The sequence below is a fragment of the Marmota monax genome, unplaced genomic scaffold (genome assembly GCF_021218885.2).
Source record: "Marmota monax isolate L192 unplaced genomic scaffold, Marmota_monax_Labrador192_F-V1.1 WCK01_AAM20220418_F8-fsc00001, whole genome shotgun sequence".
Lineage (NCBI taxonomy): Eukaryota > Metazoa > Chordata > Mammalia > Rodentia > Sciuridae > Marmota > Marmota monax.
In genome coordinates this window covers 50,905,694-50,913,492 of record NW_026693777.1, presented here as the reverse complement: position 1 = coordinate 50,913,492, position 7,799 = coordinate 50,905,694, and positions in this window count along the sequence as shown.

Below are 7,799 nucleotides of genomic sequence, written 5' to 3'. Positions count from 1 at the left end.
AACAAGTGGTGAGGATTCAGAAACAAGATGTATTCCCCAAGAGCATGCCCCCAGTGACCCACCTGCTCCAGCCATGTCCCACTTACCTATAATTACTACTCAGAAGGCCATTCACCTATCAATGGATTAATCTACTTGCTGGAAAATTCACTTGCTGGATTAATCCAATGGTTAATCCAATGATGATAACTAAAAGCCCCACTTCTGGACCTTGGTGTATTGGGGATCACACTATCAAAACATGAAACTTAAAACACAAGGTCTTGGATTCAATCCCCAGTACTAAAAGAAAATAAAGGAAAAAGAAAAGTACATGGGCTTCCAGGAGACATTCAAGATCCAAATCATATCCTGGGTAAAAATATATGCAAAAGACATATTTTATAAAGTACTGTTGTCCAAAATATACAAAGAATTCTTAAAACTAAACAAGAAAAAGTAAAAGTTTTGTTTTACAACCATAAACTGCCGGGTTTCTGTTCTCGAGACTAAAAGGCTCAGGGGTCACTCTAGTTAAACTGGGCTAACTGGGCTGCATGAAATAACCACACAAGAGACACAAATACCTTTTTCTTTGGGGTTGCTGTGACTGCTCCTCTGACCTTAAGGGTCCGCAGAAAGAGAGAGAGAGAGCACGCACTGACCCCTTTTATTGAGGAGAAGCTATTCAAATGAGGCAAGGGGTCAGGTTTCAGGGGGCTGAGTCTATCTTCATGATGTCCACTGTCAGCAGGTTGACTGACACCTGGGTAGGCCACACCCAAGGGCACAGTAAGAGGAGGGGACACACACAAGGCACTTCCATGGAAGATTCTATCCTAAACAGGGCAAGGGGTTATATTACAAAGGAACAGGTGAGCATAGCTTCACCCATGGGGCTGTAGCAAGACACACCCATTTCTGTGACTGAGCGCCTCAGCACCCAGCTGGGGAGTGTAACTCAGTCACCCGTAAGGTTGGCCTCCCACAATAAACATTGTAGAAAATTGGAATATAGGGAACTGCTGTTTAAACATATTGGATAATAAGGAACTCAGGACTAAACTTTCTAAGAGAAAAGTGAAATGAGTCCTACAATCCTTTCAATATTCTTCCTGAAATGCTTTCTAAAACATGGCACAGCAAGGCAGAAAACCAAGTAGAACACATAATTCTTGCTGAATTGAAGAGACAACTGTCAGAATTTATGAAAACCAAGAAGTTGGATTTTTAGGGAAGATATTAAGAGAATGAGGAGATACGCAGAGAAACAATGTCTGAAATTAAAACTTCATTAGCTAGACTCAGTAACAGATTAGCATTTCCTGAAGAAAAGCTCAGTGAACTTGAAGACATGATTTTGAAACTATCCAAAATGAAGCACAGAAATAAAAAAAAAAGTTGTAGGTTTATAGGCTCAAGCTATCTAAAAATAATACAACTGGAGTCCTAAAAGGAAAAAGAGAGACTGAAGAAAAAACTGAATAGAGAATATTAGATAATTATCCAAATTTGGTGAAAACCATAAATGTACAGATTTAAAAGTTCAACAAACCAAAGCCAGGCTGAGGAAAGAAAGAAAGAAGGGTAGGATATAGGGAAAGAGGGATAACACAATCCCATTAACTGTTGAATATGGTAATAAAGAGAATTTTCTTAAAAGCAGCCAGAGAAAAGAGACATGTTACATATAGAAGAACAAAAAATAAAATGAGCTAGAAATTGTTCCTCCTTTCTCTGTTTTCTGCAAGAATGTGTGTACAATTGCATGATTTCTTAAAATATTGATAGAATTTACTAGTAAAGCCATTTGTACTTAGTTTTCTTCATAAAATTTTTCATCACAAATTTATCATTTAAAATTTGACTTAGGAAGGGCATGTTGGCACACACCTGTAATCCCAGCAGTTTGGGAGGCTGAGACAGGAGAATCTGATTTCAAAGCCAGCTTCAGCAAAAGGGAGGTGCTAAGCAACTGAGTGAGACTCTGTCTCTAAATAAAATACAAAATAGTGCTGGTGATGTGGCTCAGTGGCTGAGTGCCCCTGAGTTCAATCCCCAGTACCTAGAAAGAAAAAAAAATTGACATAGTTCAATCATGTGTCAATTTGAAGAACACTTAACTATGGGGATACATTCTGGGACAACTATCATTAGCTGTTTTGTCATGCTAATGTCAGAATGTGCATACACAAATCTAGATGGTATAGTATACTACATACCTCACATACATTGTATGCACTAAGTTTTTATATGACTGGCAGCACAGAATGTTTGTTTATTTACACCAGCATCACCACAAACAGAGTAATTCATTGAACTCTATGATGTTACAATGCTGTCAAGCATTAGACAATAGAATTTTTCTTCAACTCCATTACAATTTTATGAGAACCACATTATGCATGTGGTCCCTTCTTGACCAAAATGTCATTATGCAGTGCAAAACTGTATTATCTTAAGTAGTTATATAAGAAAAATCAAAACATGGCCACAGAACATGTGTTTAATTTTTATAGTTTACTTTAATAATAGCTCAACTCAAAATCTGAAAACAAACCAAATATATTTACACACACACACACACAAGTACTACACAGCAATAACATGCAATGAATTCCTGACAATGGACACAAGAATGACTCTCAAAAATATTATATTGATCAAAAGAAGCCATACCTACGAATACATACCTATAAGTTCTTTCTTATGAAATTCTAGAACAGTCAAAACTAACCTATAATGAACTAATTTTTAGTTACTGAAAGCAAATAAGTATTAGTTCTAGTAATGAGGAATAATCTCAACCACAGAGCAGCACAAAGGAATATTTTCGGGGTGACCTAAATATTATACTTTGTAACTAAAAATTACATGAATATACACACTTGTCAAAATTCTTCGAACTGTCACTGAAATTGTCACTTAAAAATGGCAGTTTTACATCCATATTAAATAAGTTGCTTAATAAAGTTTATTTAGATAGGAAAATTTTTTCTATTTCTGTTTGCTAGAAGGCAACAAAAGAAAGAGAAAAAATATTTTAAAATACCATTTGCAATCTAAACATTTAAAAAATATCTTACCATGGAAACAAATCCCATCAAAAAACACTGAGATAAATCTAATGAAAGATTATATAATATTTCTATATAGAAAACTTATAAAACAGTTTCAGAAGAAAATTTAAAAGATCTAAAAGAGTGGAAAAAATTCATAATTTTTATTGATTCTAAGATTTAATATTGGAAAGATGTTAGTTGCCAAGTTGACTACTATATATCATGTAACCCCCATCAAAATTTCATCATAGATTTTTTTGCAGAATTGACAATATGTTTTCTAAAAATCATTTATGTTTCTTAAATATAAAAGGCTTAAAATAGTAATGACTACTTGATAAGGAAAACAAAGCTAGAAGATGTAAATTATATCAATATTTATTAGAAAGGCACAGAGATTGAAACTAAATGGTATTCTGAAAAAGACAGACTATAAGACAAGTGTAACAGAACTGAGTGTTCAGAAAAGCTATTCAGTTGTCTCTAATCACTTTGATTTATGGATAAATGGCACTGTAATACAGCAGCAAATATAGTATTTTAACTAATAAATTATGGATCAACTAGCTATCCAAATGGAATAACAAAACAACACAACCTTGATTTATTACCTCACTGAAAACATAGCAATCGATACAATACAGATCATAAACTTAAATGTGAAACATAAAGGAATGTAGCATTTTAGAAGGTAAAATGCAATACCATCTTTTTTTATTTTTGGGTAGGCAAAGATTTCTCAAGACAAAAATGAAAAGTTAAAGGACTTCATAAAATTAAAAGCACTATTCATGAAAAAAACACCATTGAGAGAATACACATTATTTTTGTCCTGACAATGGATCTGTATTTCATGCGTATATATATGTATATAAAAAATAATATATATATGTATATAAATTAAATATATATAATACACACACATATATATATACACACACACATGCACACACACAATAGTAAAAAATTTACATTCTTAGTATGTAGAATTACTGGAACTTTCATACACTTGTATTGAGAATGTAAACAAGTACAACCACTTTGAAAATCTATTTGGCAACACTATAGTTGACCCAGTAATCTCATTCCTAGATACATAAATATCAAGAGTCCCAAAAGACGGTAACAAGAATGTTCATATTGACTTGATTAGTAATAACACATAAATAGGAAGTGATTCAAATGCCCATTAGGAGTAGAATGTATAAACAAATTTTGGTTATGTTATATAATAGAGTATTACGCAGCGATGAAAAACATGAACTACTTTTATATGAAACACCATGGATAAATCTTACAGACATAATGTCAAGTGAAAGAACCAAAGAGGAACCGTTTATAAAGTTCACAATAGGCAAAACTTATTATCTAGAGTGGTAGAAATTAGAACTATGGTTACATTTGAGGGGAATGAATGACTGGAAAGGGGCAATAATATACCTTGGTTTACTGGTTTTGTCTGTCTTGACTTGTGAATTGGTTATTTAGGTGCAGACATTTGTAAAAAAAAAAAAGTTATCCATCAATATAATTAAAGTTTGTACAATTTACTGTACATATGTTTTACTTTAATGAAAAGGTTAAGAAATCAGTTTTACAAACAAATGACTTGGAAAAATAATCAACAATAAATACAACCAACTGTGTTAATATTGGGACTGTAAAAGAAGACATAATTAAAGATTTTATTATGTTTTTGTTAGTGCATTATAATTATCTATAGTAGTGGAATTCATTTTGACTTTTTCATATATGACAAAACATAATTTTCTTCATTTAAAGGAATTTTTTAAAAAATAAATTATGGTGATGGAATATACGGGACAAGGAAAGAAAAGGAAGAGTCTAAGATAATTTGTATTTCAAACCTGGATGACTGAAAATCTTTGCCATTGAAAATAATAACAAGTCTCAGAAAGTAAGGACTTCTTTCAAGATATGATCATAAAATATGTTTTGAAAATACTAGGTTTGAAATGAAAAACCCCTAATATAAAATCTTTTTCTGTATACCTTTATTTTATTTATTTATTCTTCATGTGGTGCTGAGGATTGAACCCAGTGCCTCACATGTGCTAGGTGAGCACTCCACCACTGAGCCACAACCCCAGTGCCCCTAATATAAAATCTTCATGTGCAAGTCTTCTATAAACCTTTAGAATAATGTGTCTTCAAAATTCTTATGAATAAAAATCAGTTAATTACATAGATCTAAATAAATTCATATAAGGATTACCACGTTTTGAATCATACTCCACACTGTTATATTAAATATATTATAAAATTATTATAATATAGTTTTTCATCCCCAAGATAAACCTCACTTGAGCATGATTTATTATTCTTTTAGACCTCTCTGGATTCAATTTGCTGGTAATTTTTAAAAGATTTTTAAACTCTATTTTCTTGAGGGATGTTTTAATCTATAATTTCCCTTTTTTAATATCCTTGTCAGACTGACTTCATAAAATGATTTAGAAACTATTCCCTCCCCTATTTCTGAGTTTATATTAAATTGTTATTATTTCTTTTTTTGATTATTTTATGCCATAGCCATCTAGGTCTGGAATTTATGGGAATATTTTAAATTATTAATTCATATTTTTTTAAATTTATTGTGATATTCAAATATATTATATCTGTTTCATTTGTTATTATTTTTAAAGGATTTGTCCCGTTCATTTAGGTTATTTAACTTACTGACATAAAGTTTTTAATTATATAACCTTTAACCCCCTTCATCACTTCTGATATTGGTCATTTATATTTCTCTCTCTAAGTTTACCTCTACTAAAGGTTTCTCAATTTTTTCATCTTTTCAAGGAACAACTTTTATTTTCTTGATTTTTGTTTTTATATTTTTATTTCTATTCATATCTTTATATTTTTCTTTACATTTTATTTTCATTGTTTTTCTTCTAAGCACTTTAAGCTAAATGCTTTCCTCTAAACATAATTTTATCTATATGACACAAATGTTGATATGTTATATTTTCATTACCTTTATCATTCAATTCTAATTGTCCTTATTATTTATTTTTAAGCCATGCTATTTAGAAATTAAGTTCTTAATAATTAAGGATTTTCTGAATGTCTTCACAACTGTTTCTATTTTAATTCTAATATAGTCAGAGAACATACTCTGAATTCAAATGATTTCAAGTAACTTTAATTATTTGAAAATTTTTAAGACTTGTCTTATGGTATATAGCATAGGTCTTATGGTATATAGCATAGGTCTATCGTGTTGCATTACTTCTTTTTAAGAGGACTGTACTACATAGAAATCACTTTTTTTTTTTGTAGTTGTAGATGCATGCCTTTATTTTATTTGTTTATTTTTATGTGGTGCTGAGGATCAAACCCAGTGCTTCACACATGCTGGGCAAGTGCTCTGCCACTGAGCTACAGCCCCAGTCCCATGTTCCATTACTATTAGTTGCGGAGCAGGCTGAACAAATGTTAGCTGCAGGGTGGACTGAACATTGGACCCCTAACCATCTGGTGCAATGGAAACCCACTTCTGGCCCCTGCCGGATCTGCCTGAGGACAGAAGATGACACCCTTAGCAACTACTGTATGATCCAATCACTGTCCGCCAGTCAACAAGGCAGCTTGCAGACCCAGAAACCCCATTAGATTTTGGCTATAAAAACTCTCTCCTGCTGGCCACCCCCACCACTACAACCCTTTAGCTTTGCCCTCTTTCTCTCTCATTATTCTCTCACTTTCTCTCTCTGTGCTTTGTGCTCCTCTCCTCTCCTTCCTTCCTCTCCTCTCTGCTCTCTCCCTCCCTCTTTCTCTTTCCCTGCTCTCTTTCTCTCTTCCTTCCCTGTCAATCAGACACCACCGCCTAAAGATCTCTTGGTCACTCAGAATGTCGTGGTCACTTTCCTTTCAATTACTTTAAAAGACTAATATGTTTACAGTTGTGTGATATGTTTGTTCTGTAGACATCAATTTGGTTAAGTAGCTTGATAATGTTACTCAAACTTCTTATCTTCTTTTGTTTTATGTATTTGTGTATACTTGATTCAAAATTCAGAGAGGTACATTAGATCTCAAACTATAAAGGTGGTTTATATTTCTCTTTAGTTTTTACCAATTTCTGCTACCTTTATCTTTAAGCTCTGTTATTCGATACAAAAACATTTAACATTATTATGACTTCTTAATTAACTGACACTATCTGTATAAAATATCCTTATTTATGTCTGATAATACTCTTAGTCTTGAAGTCCACTTTGCTTGATTTTACTATAGACACAACCAGCTTTCTTAGTAGAGTATACATGGTTCTAGAATTTCTATTTGTTTCTTTTTTAGAATTTCCATTTCTCCTGAAATACCCCATGTCTTCATTTACTATTGTCAACATACTATTGTAAAATGTTTAACGTATTTATAGTAGTTGCTTTAAAGTCCTTGCCTACTTATTACAATAACTGTTTTCCCAGTTAATTGGTTTATATTGGCAGTGTTTTCCCTGGACTACACATCCCATTTTCCTCCTCCTCTGTTCATCTTGTTCTATTGTGTGTTCAACATTATATAACAAACATTGTGGAGGCAAAAATTTAATTTTGTTTAGTTTTCAGACAGCCTTTTCCTTTGGTATTTTGAGTGGCTGGCTGATCTCTTAAAATTCTTCCAAAGTTGATTCAAACTTTGCAGGGTTAGCTGCAAATTTAATTAGATTGAGTTCACTTGTGATTAACTCAACCTCCAACCTCTCTTCCTTCATATCTACCTCTTATA